Source organism: Dromaius novaehollandiae, chromosome Z (assembly GCF_036370855.1).
Source record: "Dromaius novaehollandiae isolate bDroNov1 chromosome Z, bDroNov1.hap1, whole genome shotgun sequence".
Taxonomy (NCBI): Eukaryota; Metazoa; Chordata; class Aves; order Casuariiformes; family Dromaiidae; genus Dromaius; species Dromaius novaehollandiae.
Genome location: NC_088132.1, coordinates 59,015,830 through 59,036,345, shown reverse-complemented (window position 1 = coordinate 59,036,345; position 20,516 = coordinate 59,015,830). Strand labels below are relative to the sequence as shown.

The 20,516-nt window shown below is 39.8% G+C and overlaps 2 protein-coding genes across 6 annotated transcripts in view; both read left to right on the top strand.

The window, feature by feature from the left end:
- Positions 1–16,518, top strand: part of LOC135323459 (arylsulfatase B-like) — a 90,547-nt gene extending 74,029 nt beyond the window's left edge. Inside the window, exon 10 of one of the 2 annotated variants that reach the window (XR_010386067.1) lies at positions 15,423–16,518. The gene's annotated coding sequence lies outside the window, so the exon portion shown is untranslated. Of the gene's footprint in view, positions 1–8,927; positions 13,677–15,422 lie in introns of those variants that run through there. The other variant, XR_010386068.1, reaches the window with a different exon arrangement.
- A 1,588-nt stretch (positions 16,519–18,106) lies between these two features.
- LOC112987069 (LHFPL tetraspan subfamily member 2 protein) overlaps positions 18,107–20,516 on the top strand; it is a 134,608-nt gene continuing 132,198 nt past the window's right edge. For all 4 annotated transcript variants that reach the window (XM_064501733.1, XM_064501730.1, XM_064501732.1 and 1 more), the window contains exon 1: positions 18,107–18,356. The gene's annotated coding sequence lies outside the window, so the exon portion shown is untranslated. The remainder of the gene's footprint in view (positions 18,357–20,516) is intronic.

The following is a 20,516-nucleotide window of genomic DNA, read 5'->3' as shown; positions in this document are numbered from 1 at the left end:
TTTTGTTTATAATTGCCCTAGAAGGTAGTCCACTCTGAAGAAATGTTGACAGAAGTGAATGACTGAGAGATTTTCTCTTAGAGGCAGCAGGTATAGAGTGTCTGAAATTCTGTTGAGTTATAATTGCTTGTTAACAGTAGGATTTTTTGGTAATGATCTCTGTCCACATTACCTGGGGATTTCATGTACATTGTTGTATATGGAGGACTTTTTAGAATTCAGCTTTTTTCTGTATTTATTTTGTAATAAAGAAAGTAAGGTCATGGTATGTTAAACAAACAGCTAAAAACAATTTTTTTAGCCATTATTCTGCCTTTAGAAAAGGGGAAACCTTTACATGCAAAAAGGAAGATTTTCTGTCCAAATTTTTATTCTATTTATAGCAGTAAATAAAACTGCAAGAAGCCATCCCATTTCTCTTTTTGGAGAGAGTGAACAGAGCTAAAAAGACTGAGTGCAGTGTTAGGAGGAAAATCTCATTATTAACCCACAAATATTATTGAGGGTGTTTGTACTATTCAATGAATTATGCATCTTATATTTAACTTGAGAAATAAAATATGGATGAGCCCAATCCAAAACCTAAATCCAGAGGAAGGAAGCTGCTAGTTTATCAAAGTTTGTTGTACTTCTAAATTTCACATTTTGAGTCTTTGATTCTAAACACCAAGATTAAATTACTTAGTGCATTGGCATCTATTCTCTTTAGAAGCAGTGATGATGCTGAGACTGTATTATAACAACATTGTTTAACAGCTATTCCTCTCATGTCCTATAGGAGTGTATTTGTAAGCATCACTGCAGCTTCTAGCAAAAGCTGGCTTTTTAATAACAGCCACTATCCATCCTTTTAATTAATGTGTTTTAATAACATCTGTTTGCTGGCATGTCAAAATAAAATAATGGTCCATTTTTATATGTAAAATCACAGAGTCACACAATAGCTGGGGTTGGAAGGGACCTCTGGAAATCATCTGGTCCAACCCTCCCTGCTCAAGCAGGATCAGGTAGAGCAGTTTGCCCAGGACTGTGTCCAGCTGGGTTTTGAGTGTCTCCAAGGATGGAGACCCTGCAACCTGCCTGGGCAACCTGTGCCAGTGCTCATCCACCCTCACAGTAAAGAAGTTTTTTTCTTGTTTAAAAGTACTGCTTTTATCCATAGTTTATTTTCATTGTGCTGTAGGTAAATGTACTGCTGATGTGCATAAGAAGAAAAGAAAATGTTTTAGGAATACTTGGTGAAATCACTTAGATTTCATTCTAAACATTAGCTAGGCCATTAGTAACTATAAGACACTGACAATCATCAAAACCCTAGAGGTATCAGAGATCCAACATTGTTTAGCTCCATAACTCTCAGCCCAGAAAGTGTGCACAGAACTACACCAGGCTTAAAGCATTCCTTTCTCCCCCTGCTGTCTTAGGGGCTGAATACTGCGTTGATATGCAAAGAGTCATTAATTGATTATGAGTGAAGAGCAGATTTTCATTGGTTTGAGGGTCCAGTTTCACATTACACTTAATGCAGACTAGCTGAAGGTTGCAGCCAAAGGGGATGGTACCACACCATCCTTCCTCGCTGCCCCTCAGCCCAGCTGTGCTTTCCAGCAGCCTCCCTTGTATTGGGTGTAGCAATAGCCACGGGCAAGCTGGAAGCATGAAACAGCACCTTTAATAGACTTTGCCTAAAAGCTGAACTTAGAAGGTTCTGAGTTTATTAATGATTAATTATAATCTGTGTGTCTTAGTTGCCCACATGGGAAAAAAATGGTGAGAAGAAGAAAGGAGATTGTTTAACTGTTATAGGGATACTTTTAGAAATAGAGACGAGGGCTATGCCAAAGATGGTGCCTTTTGGAAAAACTTTGTTCAAGATGTTGATCACTTGACCTGAGCTTATATTATAAACCAGGCCAGTCTAGCTGCAGAGCTGAATTAAAGATCCCAGTTTATCATGTAAACTGGAGTCATGTTCTTGGTTCAGGGAAAATTGTCTGATTCCTGTTCCCTGATAAAATTGTATTTATTATGGAATCATAGTCTTATTTTGAAAAGTAATGTGAAGGTATGAAGTGCCAAAAACCATTTATGGCACTGTTGGAAGAAGAGAAACTTACTTCTCAGTTGGTAATGGGAATTTGTTTTACCGATGCATATTACAAACACTATATTCTTATTTTAATGTTATTTAAAATAAATGTTAGCTAGATATGACTCCAGAGAAAGATACCAAAGATACATTTATTCATGGAACTTCAGTTGCAAAATGGACCCGCTAGTATTGGGAACTATCATTAAAATAAATGGGCTGTCTTGAAAATACTATAATCTCCATTTCCTCTTCCTTTCACTCAAAAATCTGGAAATGAAAGGAATTGTTCATAAAGATCAAATGATAGCTACAAACCTCAGAAAGGAAAAAAATATGTTTAAGGTAGGATTTTCTTTTGGTAGACCCATAATAAAGCCTACACAGACAGAGAGTCTTGTCAATCTATTAGATTTCTATAGTTCTAAAACTTGTCCATATTTAGTTTTATGATACTGCTTAGAAATAAACTTCCAGAAAGCCGTAACAGTGGCTACTGTTCTCTCCCTTAGGAAAAAAGGAAATCCAATGTTTTCTGGTCAGCAGTAGGAATTCCACTTTGTAATTTGACACTCTTAATTCCTCTCCTCTCAAAGGCAGTAAAACAAAAAAATAAAGGCAGAACAGATTTTCAAATAGTGTAGCATTTGCAAATCCTTATGCACCTTTAATGTTCTGTTGGCACATACAAACTGAAAGCTTCATAACCTGGCCTGTTTCTTGCCAGTTCCGGCTCTCTGCAGATCGTCTAACCATGCATATTTAACTGAGAATTCATGCCTCAGAGTTTCTCCAATTTCATCCCTATTGTTCCAAGCTCTCAAGCAATAATCAGGGCCATAGAATAGCCTAGGTCTTCATGTTAGGAGACTGGCGTAGCTTTTAGGAAGGTATTATTCACTTTTTCCTGTTTTTTTAATTTTTGGTCTCTAGTAAGCAAGTGATGATAGCATTTTTCTCCTGCGTATCTGTGTAGCAGTAAAAAATGGATCTTCTCATGCTCAAAGTGGGTAGCTCGAGCTCAAGTTTGTCAGTCAGTCTGATTTCTTTCTGACAGGTTCATTATTTCTCAGCCTGTGATATGGTGATGGTTAAAGCCAGATGTGCAACTTAAACAGACAATTTTTTTTACCTTATTTCTACGTGACTAGAATTTGTCTGAATCTAAGAATGTTTTAATCAAACCTGTTTTACCACAAGGCTTGTGTTTTACTCAGGTAGTTGTGTTGACTGCTCATGCTGCAGTGAACTGGGTTAGGTTCAAGAATCAGTGTCTTGAAAATACAGCATTACAATCTGCTGTTTCATTTCAACTTTTGTATTTCAACGGCTGACCAATTTCTGGTTGGCAGCATGACTGTGGATATGGTAGTAGTGAAGTGTGGGTGATGTTGATTGTGGTCACTTGGTTCAAGAGAATGGGATTCCTAAACTGTTGGAATTACAGATGATACATGAGCCCATTGTCTTCTTTCCTCATGATCTTTATGAGTACATCTGCCGGAATAGGCACTTAGTACTCAGTTGTTAAGTTTGGCTCCTTCCTGTGGTTGTCCAGGATAGAGTGAGCATGATATGTCTGTCCTGCTTCTGTCCTAACAGCACGCAAACCTACTTATCCCATGACCAGTGGTTGCACTGTTTGTAGAACATGATTGTAGCATACTAGATAGAACAAGTGCATTGCTGTACAGTTTTCCTTGCTAGTATAAGCCCTGCTTACTCATCTTTCTGTGATGCACTAAGTGATGGACATAATTTTTACAAAAGTCATTGCAAAGTCCATGGACTCTGGACTAAGAATGTTATCCAGTTCCTTTGGCTGCATGGTCTCATTTAGGATCTGTCTGAGTTCATGCTTATGCCAGCATGTCCTCTGATTTTACCAGAAGAGCTCAATGCTATTTGAAAAAATTAGATTATTTGGACTGAAAGACTTATCAGCTGTGACACAAGTTTCAAACTCAGTTGGAACAGTGTAAACTTCCATAAGACTTATTTGTAGTAGGAACAAATGTAGTAAGGACAGCTGTATAACAAAATCTCTTGTTGCTGTTCTCTGTGCTTTCTGAATGTGTGCTTCAGATTATCTACATATGTTGAATTTCTGCATCCTTAGCTCTGCCACTAATCTTTTAGAGATGCTGTTGGAGACATACTGATTTTTGGAACATTTCTTAAAAGTATGATATTTATTGGATTTATTTAAGAAGTTATGAGAAGTTCTGCAGCTAGTGCAATTTTCTTGGGAAATCACAGCAAGGTTTAGTGAATTTTTCTTGTACCTTCAGTTTGAGTATATCCCTATACTTGACATCTCTGGTACATGACATCTAGTTCAGAGCCTACCAAAACAGGTATATAAATTATTTATCCAAATAAAAGCCCACACATTTCAATATGTAGAAGTCTGTTTACTAGAATATGGTTGCAACAGTAAACTGCAACACAATGTCTTTATGCTCATAGGAAACAATGTGGCTATTGTTTACTGTCATTCTTATCAGTGAATGTTATTCAGCTGAAATTTATGCATTACCTGCAAAGCAGAGAGAGATTTAGAAGGAAGTAGATTGGAAATTACTACACCCACTTCATAGGTGCACCACCTTAGACTTTTGCACTACCTTCTGCAATCAGCTGCTGGGAGTAGGGATGACTAGCAATAAGGTGGAGAAGTGCAATCTCAGACTCTGCACGCTTAATTGTGAGTCTGAGACTTACAGTTAATCACAATTAATGTTCTTTTATATTTTGTTAGCTTCTTGCTAGTGAAAAAAAAACACATAAAGCTGAAATATTTTCAAGTAACTATCATATTATTTGATGAAATAAAATAAAGTTATTTCCAAGTTTGTTACTGACACATTGCTAAGGAGAAAACTTGAGTCATCAAAATGTGTGTCATCAGACTAAATTAGAGCAACATAATTGCACTTAACTATTGTAACTGCTTTTTTCCCACACTGTTGTTTTATTTTTTTAAACTTCAAAGTCTCCAAATTTCTCCTGATTGATGCACTGATACTTTAACAATGTCTTTGTTGTGTACTGCAATCAGACAAGTGCTAATCCCCTTGAGGAATCTGGCAGGGCTGTGGGAATCTTCCAACCATGGTTGTATGGCTCCCTATCACAAATGTGATGATACTGTCAACTTCAGCTGACTTGACAGAATGTGCTAATGGTGGTGAGGGTGGGTTATATCAACTTTCTGTATTGACTTGTGTGTTTAAGGATCATTCATTCACTCATTCTTCACTGTCTCTGGTGGGGTTTTTTTGTACTGTTCTGAAAGATGTTATAGATAAAAAGCATACTGTAGTTGAATAAAAAAAGACTGTAATCAGAAAAAATGAAAGGAAAAGCCGCCAGGGAATCCTAATAAAATTGAAATAAAATTACTAGAGAGAAAAACAGAAGGTGAATTATAAACAGTGAAACTGAATTTTAATGGACATGCTACTGGTGTAATAAAGACAACTTTCATTTGATTAATTTCAACATTTAAGAGAAAAATCAAGCAATTTTAAGATACTGAATGCAGTTCTGCTCACCGTACAGTGATGTGACCTCAAGACTTTAATTTACTTATTCAATTGTTTACAAGCTATTTTAACTGAACTCTTTAATATCCTTGTTTGTTTTTCCTAAACAGTTTCTAAGTGCAGAATAATTCCATTGCAAAATCATTTTGGGGGCAAAGGACATTGCATCTGATTCATTAAGTGCCTAACAGTGTAACCTCATAGTTACTCAGTTTTGGATCTCTGCCTCAAGCCATGATTGCCATTCTGGAACCGAGCATCCACTTTTCTTGTAACCTTACCAGGGTTTCCCCAAGTACAGGGAAATCTTGGTTCTCATTATTCTTAGCTGCTCTACAATTCTCCTTTCTCTGCACTTACATAAGAAAAATGGAAGATACTTGCCCTTCAAAAGATCTAGTAGACCTATTAGTTGCAAAATATTTATTCACTGGATTTGGATTTTTATGACCACGCTATCAAGAAGTCATCCTGATTAAGAAAATAAAAGGAAGGGGTGGTTAATGTATTTTAATTATAATAGGGATAGTGGAGGTCAGGCCCTTTATGGTTCTTTAATTACTTTGAAAAGGGAGAAAACCAAGAGCCTGATTTGTTTTACTCAGTGAACTATATCTGTGCTCACTTAAGTCCATTTGGTCTATAACCGTTTCTGGAAGGACCATGATTTGGCTGAATCAGATGTTTCAATTGGAATCAGATAGCCAAAACCGCAAGAATCTAACTCATTAGAAATGGTGAGTATTCAAAAAATGCTGATCTACAAGACTAGCATATACATAGTAAGTAGAGAACATAAATAAAAGCTTCTACCGTACCCAAGAAGCAGCTTAGTGTTCTTGTAGTTTTGCCACTGTTACATTATTGGAAAACCATGTGCACTTTGCCATATAAGGCTGATTTTCTTTGTTTGCTGTTCCTAAGGCAGAGGTTGTATATTAACAATGGCTTTAATCCTAATTTTCGCTGTGTAATACTTGGTCTGAAACTGCTGTGTGGAGCTGTTTCTTAATGACCTAGTACCAACTCCTTTCTTCCTGGACTGCTCAGAATGATTATACTTACTGGGTGCATCATTGCAGCACTACAGATTCCCTGACGAAACATAATGCTTTGGTTTATCAGAGCAAAGAGGTCTTATTCTTCTCAGTTTATGATATCATACTTCTTAGCATTTTCTTCTTTAGGAGATTTCTCCCAGATTTCTCAAGTATTTGTAACCAAATGCAACTCCCAGGAAAGATCATAAACTGAATTAGTTATGATGTTAGGATACAAATTCTGCTTACTTGTCATTCAGTGACTTTGCAAAATGAAACAATGTGCACAGTATGAGGTGGAGTGCCTACCACTTTATGATATAACAATGTCTTTATGTCTTTTCCTGCTGTGGTTACATTTCTCTCTCCAAAGTTTACCATTTTTTATGAATTTTGCACAAAAGCCAAATACCAAATAAGAGAATGTCAGAAGAAACTCATCAATGAAATAGTACAACCCTAAAATTGCCATTCTTTTTACAGCTGACTCACTGAATAAAAATAAATGTCTTAAAGTTTTCAGTGGGATAGTTCTCCAGGTTTATTTTGAAACCTTTGAAGTTGCAAAACAGAATTACTGTGTGACAGCCAGCACGGCATTATTGTGCCAGCTACACCTGATGTACTATATAGTTATTGAAGTTAGCTATGATGCCAAGCCCTAAGATGTAGCTGATAGTTAAGTACGATCATTGTACAATGAAGCAGCAATTTCTGTTAATCTGGCTTTGCACCTCAGAATTTTCTTTATTCACTACAGCTCTTTACAGGTGTTTTGGTTCTGAGGGAAAAGCATGCACTAATGACTATACAACCTACTCTGATGGATATGCGCCTTATCTTTCTTTGTAATAAATTTCTTCCTTTCTCTCTCCTCTTGAGAGCCCTATAATTATAAGCATAAATAGCATTTACTTTTAATCAGTTGTGGTATTTTAATTCTCTTTTCTAATTTCTTTTTCATGTGATTCCCAGTTGCTAGTGTGCTTGCAAGATCAGTACCATCTGCAGCTATTTCAAAATGCTAGGTTTCCAAGCTATTATTTTGATTCCATCTCATCTAATCAAACAGTGAAAGCATGAATTCCTGGTACTAATCACTGTATTATTCCTAATGTTATCTCTAGCTAAGAGTTCTTGTCTGTGTTTTAATGGAGATCATTCATCACTCTTGAAAAGGTAATTTAATTCTTATAATGATGCAAAACATAACAATGCAATTTGAAGTCTTCTACTTACATGCAAAACAGTTGAAAATGCAGAGTGATCCCTTACCAGGACATAGATAGACTCTTTGAGAAATAAAAGGCTATTTTAGTGCTTGTAAGTATGTGATCTGAGAGATGTTTAATTTAATAACATGAGAGATGTTTAATTTAATAACAAGGATACCTGTTGTGGAAGCAAATTTTATTCTGCAGTCAGAACTGACTATAAACCTGGAATAGATTATTTGATTATTTCACAGAGACATGGCAATTGACTTATCAGAAGACAGTAATACCACTGAACATATATAAATTCAAAATAGTGTCCCAGAAGAAAAATTTAGATCTCTTGTAGTGAGTGATGGTGCAGTAGTATTTACACTCCAAATAATTTTAAGGGCTGTGAAAAAATTACTTTTTTTCCATGAGGGTGATCAATCTATTTCAGAGACAAGGATTCATTACTGAGTTTTTATACAGTGGTAAGGAGAAACCTAAGGTAAAGATCCCAGCAGATCTCTTATGCTAACATACAGAGATATGTATCCGAAGATTAAATAAGCAAGAAGGAATGTATTACTAAACAAAGCAGTGAAAAATACGTATTTTAGCAGAAGGCTGGATCTCTTAAAAAAAACTTAGTTGCCTGTGTTCCACAGTCCTCAAGACCTTGATCAGCAAAAGCTACTATTTAGGTCTCTCGTTTTTATATTGAGGCTGATTTGCACATTCTTTTACATCTGAGACAGACATACCATATCAAACTAAGTGATGGATTCATCTTCCAGTGAAAAATTTGAGGAAGACAGTGCTCTCTACAGGGAAATACCATAAATCTGAATTATCAGGCTACTTCAGTATGGTTTTCTCAACCATTAAACTTTTATCACATTCACTTGAATGTGAATGTGTGAATGTGAGAGTTTATCACATTCACTGGGCTTTACATTATTATCCAAAAATAGTTCCATTACTCTGTCATGGATAGTTTCAGGTACTAGAACAATTGTAAGTATGCTGACACAAATTTTGTTTTTTCCAGACATCTCCTGTTTAAGCCGTCTGAACAACTTCTGAGGTTACACGTTGTTCTTCATAATAATGTAAAATTGGCAAGCTTGTTTGCAAATTTTAAGTAAAAAGTTGCTGACTTTTCCAAATTTACTCAGTGTATGCTACTTGCAAACATTTCTAAAACTTAGGCCTGCTGTCTTAAATTTAGTGTTGTATGCTGCACTGCACAGTGAAACTGTCTCACTTCAAAGGCTTTTGACTTTTTAAAGTATCGTATATAAACTTCTCTGTATATCTTATATTACTCTTTCTGTTCAAATTCAGAACACATGGCTATGTCCCAAGGAAGCTAATATTGTAATATGCTGTAGTTTGCCCAGTTACAAGGAAATTGCTACATTGTTGTAACTGTTAGTACTTGATTGTGATTAGGGATTGACAGAATAAAAGTCTCCTGGTGTGAGTCAGTGCTGGAGTCAATAAACAGACTACATGAAAAATTCAGCATGTAAATTTAAAAGACATTTTCCTGATTAACTTACAAATCTTTTCTGCTAGGAAGATCCATTTCTTCCCAGTCATATAGACTGTATTTGATCCTTCACATTAAAAGATCATCCCGCAATTAACGTCAGTGTGTACTGTGCGTATCTTTCATTCTTTGGAACAGACATGCTGTTATGTGCCCCTGGGCTGCTTAGGACATCTGAATCTCTTTAATCTGACACATGTCAGATTAGTACTGTAGTGAGGCCATAAACATGAACATGACTTAGTCCCACAGAATGTGAAGGATGAGTTAATGGTATCGTAGGCCTTTTCTTCAAGAGAGTTGCTCTAAACTGTGACATTATTATTTTCAATTAATACTTGATGGGCGTTGCAGGTACTTAACTGCTTGAACTGTCTCAGTGTTATTTTTTTAATTAGTTTAGCAGCTAAAACTGTCTCAGTGTTATTTTTTAAATTAATTTGTAACTCTATCATAAGGTATTGCATTCTATCTGCTCTCTGAAAAAACAAAATACATTCTCTTAAGGCCTTCTCTAAGAAGTCCTTAAGGCCTTCTCTAAGAAAGCCTATACAATATGTCCCCCAAAAGGTTAATTTTTTGAATCTCAAATATAATGGAATAGTTTGCGGCAAGGTCCAAGCATCTGGAAAAATAATTGCTTCTCAGGAAGCTTAAATTTAAACACAGAACAGCCCTTTTGGGGGTTTTTGGTTTATTTTCAGAGTTCTGGTTTAACCAAAATATATAGTGTTGGCCAAAGCCCTAAGTTGTATGCCTTCCAATTTAGTTTCACAGTCAATAAGCTTCAAAACATCAAGTAAATGCTTCTGAGAGAAAAACAGAGATCAAAGTGAAAGTGTGATTCAAGAGAGTGTATCTGTTTATCTTTAACTGAGAATTTCACACTTCTACACTGTCTGGAAATGAAGAGCTAACAGATCTAGCCTGTTACGTAATTTCATTTTGGAGCTAGATGGGAGTATTGCAGATACTCTTCAGAGTTCCCATATTCAGACGTAAGGAGGGTTCCAAGAGAGTTGTGATTAGAGCAGCAAAAGCAGGTAAAGTGAAACTAGAGCCACATGAGACAAGAAAGGGCAAGATTTCAGAAATACCATAAGGCACTGTGTTACAGATGGCTGGCAAATAAGGAAGGTACTAGTTGAGACTTCTAGTTAGAAGACATCATTAGATCCTCTGTAAAAACAATTTTAGTGGGGGTGTGGAAACTGTGATTGAGATACATCTCATCTACAGTAGAAAACAAAGAAGGCAATTCAACAAAAAGCAATTGGCATTATCGTTTTTTCTCCTTTTTCATCCTGTCAATGCCATAGTCAGCGTGTACAATCCTGAACATCCAGACAGGTATAAAATATGCCAGGAACTTCCCATCTTTGAATGTAGAGCTGGATATTAGATCAAAAGCAGCACAAACTGCCAGTGGGAGTAACCAGTCCCTCTGACTGGATTTGTGTTGCCCTGCATCTCACTGGTACTCCAGCTGGAGCTCAGAATGACTTAGTGTGATCATACTTCAGTCCCTCCCTAGGCAGAATTGCCCATGCCCATTTTAATTCTGAGAAATGTTTAAGACACTTATTCTAGAGCTGGGGTTATGGGGCAAGAAGCCCTTTTTGCTGAATTTCTTTTTGGGTAAATCTTCCCAATTATCATACAGTTTCTTCAGGTCTTAAATTACTTTGAAAACCTTCAGTGTGTTAGAGTTATAATCTTTGAGGTTTTCCCATCTCTAATGGTGCTAGCACTGATGAATGAATAAATGTAAAATAATTTTGAGATATATAATTCCTAGAAATAGCACTAGAGTATTTCCTTTAATAATTTGTAATACAGCCAGTAGAACTGAAGGACATTTTGGACAGAGTCCTAGAAAATGCCTCATTTGTGATAAATAAGCTAGCAGTTGAAGAACATATCAGAGTTTCTTTTTTCAACTGGATATATGAGTTGATAGAGTAGTTTCAGATACTATTTGCATAGTGTCCTGCTCAAGATCATTAAATCATTTAGCTCTGCATGTTTTCTCTTAGCACTCCTTAGGATGTGAAAAGATATTTTAAGACATTAGAAGAGAAATACATTAGCATAGCTGGGTACTAATATGGGAATATCAATAGATGAATGTCATATTTAAAACTCAACCTCTTAAATTATTTATTCCTAATGGATGTCCTAGTTTGTTCAGTAAAAAGGACACTGCTAATTTAATTTCCCATGAATTACCACCTCAGAGTGCACTTAAAAATACTCTCTGTCCTAAAGCCCCAAATTATGGGAAAGGAGATAAAACAGCTGTTACTGCTGTTGTGTCAGGCAATATATATTTGGCTAGACAGCTTTTCTTCATACTACTTGCAATAATATGTGTTTCAAAAATACAGATTAGACACAGCGATAAATCTGGATCCCTTCAGTGAGCCTGAGTGTCTGCATTCAGTTACAGCCTTCTTAAAATACAGTGGTGGATTCCTGCTGGTACCGTACTGGCTGAGTCCCAAATGAGTTAACAATTACTCTCCCAAAAACACTGAGCTTGGTTCAGAGCTGGAATGCGAGGCATAGATACTATTCCTTAGAATATTCACTAGGGTCAATAGATACCTTGTAAAACCCTCTGAAGGCCTTTTCTTCTCACGATTCCTTCTTTTTAAAGATCTCTGATTGTGAGACACTCCATTTTAAATGACATTATTTCTTCAATTTGTTTTTATTTTAATGAACGCATGCTGCTGCCTTGCATACTCTGCAGGTCTGGAAGAGCATTCTCTTCATCACTTTGTCAGGGAAGTTCTAAACAGCTCTGTCATTTGTCCCGTTTATACTTGTTTCTAGTATCAAAATAATCTCCAAACAAATTAAACTAACTTTCCTGAAGTGAGGGTGTTCAGAATTACCTGAAGTGAGGGTGTTCAGAATTACCTTAGACTTCCTTCTCCTGTATAGACTAAAATCTCAGATTATTTTTCTGGAAGTTTTGGAGGTAAGCCATCAATTCGAACTCAGCCCAGTTAAAGACAGCTTGCAGTTTTTTCTTTCAAACCTTCTTTCCATCTCCTTTCTCACTGTAGACAACATCTCACTGTTTCTGCCACTCAGAACTGATCTCCCCTTGGGTCCTCACATGCAGACAGTTTATATATTGTACATTCATTCTATGTAGTATCTTTAAAATAGCATGTTCTCTAGCTATCCATGTCTAAAACTCTCATAGAAACATTATTTTATGTCTTAATTATAAATTCATCTTCTATGAACTTGACACATTCAATATGATACTGCTGTTATCCACTCAGGATGCTCTTGCACTCTTTCTTTATTAACTTCAACATAAGATGCTAATTTTGAATGTCCTTTTTAGCTTAACCACAGGCTCTTCTCATCTCTCATTTGGTACCAAAATGTCCTTTATATTACAGGCAATTTATGATGACAGATTCTAGTGCCATTTTTCTTGCACTGATACTTTTGTAAAAAGTGCTGATCAGTAACTGTAATTGATACTTCGGTCTCATTATCTTTCTGCTTGTCTGAATCTAGACACTGGGTTTTTTTGTCTCATTTGTTTAGAGGGTATGATTTTTCTGGCCAAGAGGCCATCGTTTCAGTCTACGTTTATAGTACGGTGCGAGTCTGATCCATGACCAAGATTTCTACAAGCCATGATTAAAGTTGCAGTAGATGGGTTTCCCAGACTTAGATTTTTTTGAATGTCCTTTTTTTTATTTTTTGTCCCTACTGTCACTGGCTATCGAGCAGATGGATCAGATTGTTTTCTGTAACATTACATGCTGGTTGACAGTAGAGTAATGAACTACTGAAAAATCAAATGTCATAGCTAAGTGCTTACAGGAACCAAGAATTCTGAAGCTGTAAACAAAAATATGCATTACTTGAAAAAGATACACTTTCTTCAAGAACTATCTTGGTTGATGTTTTACATCTTACTTTTCTTCAGGGGGGAAAAACAAAGAAAGCACAAGAAATAACACCCATTCCCTCACTCAGTTCCCTCCAACTTCTCAACTCTTCCAGACTTGAGTCATCTCTTTTGTATGTTTTTCACCATTTTTTGTCTTTTTTTCTCCTCTCTTCCCATTTTTCTTTGGAGTTCTCAGGATGAGTTCCAATTCTAATATTGTTTTTCCAGCCACTGATCATTATGGTTCCTTGACAAAATTCTTTCTTCTTTCCTTCTTTCCTACAACAGCCAGTTAAAAAAAAAAAAAAAAAAACAGAAAAGTGAATATAATCAGGGAATGTATCCAAGGTGAATATATTTGAAATTTACAAAGTTAAGATGGTTTTGCCCTTTAGTCTATCTACTTCTTCCAATTAGAATATGTATACATGATATTCCCTTTGTTCATTTTCAGCTTGTTTTAGGCACCGTATAGATGTTTTTGTATCTTCTCCAATATTTCTTTAATAGTTTCCAGTGACTGTTCGCAGACTAAGTGAGATTTTCCTTTTGAGCCAAATAGTGTCTGTTCTGCTGGCCAACCTATATGTTATTTGCTGATTATTTGGATGTAGCAGCGTCTTTGGTTGTTCTTTCTGTTATCCTGTTTTGTCTGCCCAGTCTATATTCTATTCTTATAACCTTCAGAGAATGTTTTTGGGCCGCATCCAAGGCTGTATTTATTCAGGTGAACTTCAGGAAATTTCAGGGTAAAATAATCCTTCATTCTAACAAGCCATAGAGAATATAAATAGATCAATCAAAATGATGTCAAGTATTACTATCTGGGGTTATAAGTAAACTGATGTTTAGGGAGGAAAACTGTCTAAACAAATGAATGCCTACAAAGTTAATACTTGGGAAGATCTATGAGCAAGAGGAAAGAGCATTATATCATCTTTTCCATGTAATATATTACCTAATCTAAAGTGTGCTTGTTTGACATCTCAATTTCCTGTTTGTATAATGCATGTGTGCTAAGTTCTGATGATGGATTATTTGTTTGTGCAGTTGGGTTTCAGATAATCGGAATAAAAATGTTTAGATCTGCACATCAAAGCCAATATTGTAATAAGTTAACATTAAAGCATTTGTACTTTGATAGGAGGAAGTAACAAGTCTCTCACACCAATTCCAAATAAATATTTATTTCAAATTAAGAAAATAAGATGCTATACTTAGATCTCTCTGGGTCCCAAATCTTGGTAGTACGCACAAACTCAATCAGCCTTTCTATGGATATGCATTTGCTAGACTAGATCTTGCTGTAGGTCTGCTTCATCAGTTAATATGCAGGAATTACACTTATGCAAGTATTAATTCCTTTATGCATTAACAGCTAGTCCTGCACATACCTTGTTTCTGTCTCGGCCTGTCTGCACTTTGACCTCTAAAATAGAAGTACTTGAACAGATTTCTGAACTCCTCCTGTAATCACTGGAGACGGGTAGTTCTCCACAGCGCAGCACTGTGCTTGCACGTATCAGCTGCTCCTCCTAGGCTTAACTATCGGCGTGTCCCACTGGACAGTTGGGGATCTCGGGCACTTCGAGCAGCCCAGTCCTCTCCTGGGCTTTCAGGGTGCAGCTTCCTTACTTACTGGTCACAACTGCCTCCTCCGAGACTCATTTAGCCACGCAGACTGACACGCTGAGTTTGCCACACAAGTTTCTCTGTACAGGGTAATATAGTAAATATTAAGTGAAAAAAATAGCCCAAATTAAAATGTTCTAAGCCGTGGTTGCCCGCTATGTACATGTAAATCAGTTTCTTATAAGTTGCATCGCAGTGTTGTATCGGTAATCATTTTCTTTTTATCAGGAATCATCATTCCTGTTGGGTAGTTCCTTTATCCGTTGCTAAGCCTGCACATAAGCTCTAACTGAGAGCAGCACTGTGTGACAGTTCCTGCTATGTATTTTTAAATACTACATTTGGACATTTCCTCATGTGCGCTGCCTTTCTGATGTTCTACAAGTGTTTTGTTTGGTTTATCATTTGCACTGTCAAACTTCTCATTTCTCCAGTTGCAGAACTACAAGCATGAGATTTCATACTTTATGGATCTTCACAGCATACATTTGGGCCATACTGCAGACTGATAAGAAAGTTGTCTTCACTGTGCTCAAAAGTGTGTCTGAACTCCAGCCTCCTTGTGGAGACCAAGCTGTGAGCGTCTCTCTCCCCTTAGGCTTCTGAACACTGAATTCTCTCCTAAAGATAAATAATTAATGGAAGAGGAAGAAAAGAGCTGCTGTCACCAGTGGGTCCACTAACACCACAACCATCACTATCACCTTTTGTATGACTAACAGGGTTGAGACACCACTCCTTATCCCATCACTCAATTGCAGTGAAACTTATATGATTTGAACATACATGGATGCCTATGTTTAGATACACAGGGAACTTTGTAAATGAATATTACAGATACATTAATATTTATCTTCTTTCATTTTAGGTAATCTCTATTAGATCAATAGGCACTAAATCAATAGGCACTTCACTTAATCTTTTTAGGAGTGGATAGATGATCGGTGAGAAAAATGATCTTTGGTACAAAAATATTTGCAGTGCAGTTTTTTACACTTTCCAGTTTCATATTATTAATGGACCATCAAGGTTGTAACACATCCTATTGAAATGGCATAATCTATCTGTTTGGAAAAACACTCTGATCCTAAAGTAATTGTGCTATCTATTACAAAGACTGGCTCAAAGTGTATCTAAAGATGGGAATGCAAGAGGTTTTATAGCTTTTGCAAATTAATATGTCAATTACATTCATTTTGTATTATCAAATAATGTTCTGACCACTCTGTTTGTTTGAAGTCTCCAGGGTTAAAATATTCTTTAAACATATGTTTATTTTTGGACAGACCTACTGAGTTGTCTCCTATTGTATGTTAAAGTAGCTACTCTCTGAGGTCAGAAAGAGTTCAGCTTTACAAAGATACCCTTATTTTGTAGAAATGGGATCTTCAGAGTCTTTAATAGGAACAAACAAAAATATCTTTATTAAAACTTTTTTTGAATGATTCAGTAGATGACTTGTCTGAATTGAAAGGGGAAAAGAAATGTAAGGACACAAGTTTGGACAATAAACAAAGCCGTGAAAGCATATGTTCTATTTTCAGTAAGTGTAGTTAACCGTATATATGTTTTGAATGTTTCTGCTACACAAGCATTATTATTGTTTATTTTTTTCTACTTCCTGCTTGTTTCTTCCTCCTAAACCTACATACTTAGGAAAATATTAACTGGCTTTTGGTTTTCTGAGCAGCAGACACTAATTACGAAGAAGGCCTGGATCCAGCAAGCGGACCCACTCAGATGAGTGCTGAAGACTTCGGAGACCCAAGCTGTCAGCAGGGCCTGCCTGAATAGTTCTCTCTGTACTGTCAGAGAGTGAAGCAGTAATTCTGCTCTCTAAAAGAACCAGAAACATAGCTGCAGGTAAATGTAGTGTTCATGAAAGGTAGCAGTCTGATAGCTATGAAAAGAGTACTTATACTCCTTGCTTATAACCCTGAGGAGGACAGCTTTAGCTACAGCAAAGCAAGTTTTACATTGGTGTAGTGGTTCATTTTTCCCCCAGAGAAAGTATTTCTGAGATACTCAGAGAGATTTATTTTATTTACCCACTTAGTGGCTGGTTTATCTATTGCAACTGCCAGTTCCAATCTAGCAAGTGAAGCTGCTTTTGGGAAAAGCTGTATGAAGTTAGACACTTGTCACCCACTTGAAACTATCGGAATATTACATGAGGACACAACAGCAGGGAACAGCACAGGCAAGCGGGGACATGTCCAAGTCTAAACCATAACTTTCTCTGCAGGTATTTGCAAATGCTTTAAATGAGTTTCACTGCTGGTAGACTCGTATATGCTTAGAACTAGACATCTTAAGACACTTCAAAATTTACAAAATTCTTGAAAACCTTGTGTCATCAGAATGCTGCTTTGAAAGTGGAAGAATGTTAACTAGGATTTTAAAGGGAGACTTCTGGGGAATGACTAGTTCTGAGGGGAAGACATTCCATGAAGAGGAAATAGAAGCTTTGCTGACAATTTGAGACATTTTACTGCAACGTAAGCTGTATAATAGTTAATTGCATGTTTTCAGAAGATCACGATGAAGAGGAATGTTTGGAGATGGGAGAAGCTTTGTATTTAATGCTTCTTCTAAGACTAGGTGAAATGGAGCGGTAGTTGGTGTAAGAGGTATCAGATTCATTAGTTGTTTCTACTGTAAGGTTAAGCAGTAAAATAATTAATACTAGGCTCGATATTACCAATCTTGCAGGTCAGTGCCAGCTCTCAGCCATGTCAGCTGGAGGAGGGAGGTGAACGAAAGTTGGCTATTTAAACCGGTTTGATTAGGGGTGAACATTTCGCTGCCGTGAGAGGACTACTGCCAGCCACGCGGGTGCCAACACGCCGGCCCGCAGCCGTGAGCACCGCCCGGGCTGCCCGGGCGCCGGGCGCGCTGCGGTTGCGCCTGCGGCGCTGCCCGGGCAGTGTGGCAGTGCCGGGCTGCCAGCCCCGCCACCGCGGGCCCCGCCGCCCCTCCCGGGTCCCCAGCCCGGGCACCCCCGGCCCGGCCCGGCCCGGCCCGGCCCGGCCCGGCGTGGGTGGCGGTCGGGAGACGGCGGTGTCAGGGCGGGGGACGTCAGTGAGGGGCCGGTCCTGGGCCGGGCAGAGCCGCCGCGCTCCCTCCCCTCCCTCCCGCCCTCGCGCGCCTCCCTGCCTCCCTCCCTCCCTGCCGCGGCTCGGCTCCCTCCCCTCCCGCCGGCCGGAGGCAGCCGGGTCGCGCTCGCCGGCTCCCACTGCTCTTCCCCCAGTGAATGGTCGCGGCGGGAGCGGGGGCAGGGCGAGCCCGGCGGGGCGCGGGCCGGCGGCGGCGGCGGGAGCGGAGCCCCAGCGCGGAGGAGCCGCCGGCAGCGGGCAGCGCCCGGCGAGGTGAGGCGGCGGCGCGGGCGGGCGGGCTGGCGGGCTGGCGGGCGGCACTCGGAGCGTTTCCATTCATCGCCCCCGGGCCTGGAGCTCTCCGCCGGGAGAGGGGCTGTGGCTGCGGCCGCGGCGGGGTCGGGGAAGCGGCCCGCGGGGCTGCGAGCGGGCGGGGGCCGGGGGCCGGGCACCGCGCCGAGGTAACGGCGGGCTCTGCGGGGCCGGGGCTGCGGGGCTGGCGAAAGCCGCTCGGCGCCAGCCCGGGACGCGGCGGGCAGGACGGTGCCCCGGCACTGCGCGTGGCGAGCGCGGGGCTAGCGCCGGGGCCGGGGGCTCGGGGGTCAGGCCGGCGGCGGGGCGGGCTTCGGGCGGGCGGGCGGGCGGGCGGCGTCGCCGTGCTGCGCCCCTGCGGCGGGGGGTGCCGCCGAGCACGCTGCGCGCTCCCGCGGGGCGGGCGGCGCGCGTGGCCCCGGCAGGCCGGCTGCGCGCCGCGGGGCTCGGGCGGCGCTGGGACGGTGCCTCTCGCTGCCTCCCGGCCGCGAACAGCGCCGCTGCGCGCAGCAACCGCGCGCGTCGTCGGGGCGGCGGTCACGTCAACCCCGGGAAAGCGCCCGCCGCCGCCGGCGCCGCCGCCGCCGCCGCCGCCGCCTTTCTGGGGGAAGCTGCGAGGAGCGGGGGCGGCGCGGCGGGTGCCGGGCGGCGCAGCAGGGCCGCGGCGGTCTCTGCCCACAGCCCCCGCGCCGTCGGCCATCTCGGAGCCGCGCGTGGGCCGGCGGCTGCGGGGCGCTGGGCTGCCCCGCGGGCGCTCGCGTGGAGCCTCGGCGCGGGGCTCGAGGGAAAGCGATTCAAAGCTCGCCGCGGCATTTTGCACTTTACCTGCTGCCTCCGGTGTATTTTTCCCTTCCCGTGTCTCTCTGGGCTTTGCTTTTTGGGGGTTGTTTGTTGTTTGGTTTTAGGTTATAGGATTCTTCAGGAAAGGGAAAGAAGTGAATGGCACAAGTATCAATAAAGGTGTATTTGTTGTTTTAGATGTCATTCGGAAGGAACTTAGTGATGTTAATGCCATTATTCTTTTTAAGATGGCAGAAATTTGGCTCCATAATTTAAAAGTTGTGAGTGCATTGGAGCAATATCAAATAAAACAACACAGGCTAATAATGTTGTGTTCTGACACGTGTAAATACTGCCAATAACTGGCGTCAGCGTGGATGGATTGCTCCATTTCAGTAGGTTTACCCTGAGCCAGAAGTAAGCATACTAGACACTGTGAATGCGCAGATCCTGATGAGAGATTTATTATTAGGAATAACTGAAACAACAAAAAGCTCTAGCTGATCTCATCTGGAAGAAAATATTATTTATATTAATTAACAGTTTGAGCTTTCTTAAGAAAACATTCCTAGGCGCTATTAAGGATACCTCAATGAAAATGTCAGCTCAGTCCCAGTCCTCCAGTTGGTTCCAGCTATGCAAGCATACACCTGCTTGGGCCCCGTTGCTCACAGTGAGGCCTGGTCGCAGAAATCCTCTTATGGAGCTGTGACTCATTGAGGCCTTAATATATACAGTGCACAAAGAATGGTTTATTAGCAAGTATCCATAACATTAAATAAATCAATATTCCCATTTAGTCTTCAGAAAAAAACATGCTATAAAATGTAATCTTAATTAATCTGTGGCTTTTTCTTGAGTATTTTCTTCTCTTCCATCCATTGATAGATCATCAGTCTGTTCTGCTATGGCAGTTAGTAATAAGAGGATTTAAACTCAAACACAGTTTATGGCACCATTTCTTGATTTTTATTACATGTTAGTTGCAACCACTACAACTTTAATCACATCGCTGCTTTCTTCACAAGTCTTCTCTGTCCGGGTCATGAGTTAGGTTTAATCAGTACTTAGAAGATTGCCCACTTAATCTTTTTTAGTTAATCATCTGTTTTTATTAAGCATTCTGGGAGATGCTTGGGTGATGATGTACCTGCATATCCAACAAGTCACAGTTGTTTGTTTTTAAGAATAAAAAATTACTAGGGCTGGACATGACATTTCTGTATAAGAATGCGATATTCCTTTTTTCCTGTTTAATCAACGTAAGTCCTCCACATCATCCAAGTCAGTCTTCATTGTATTGTGCTGGTAAGTTTGCACCAGGAACACTGAGGGCAAAGG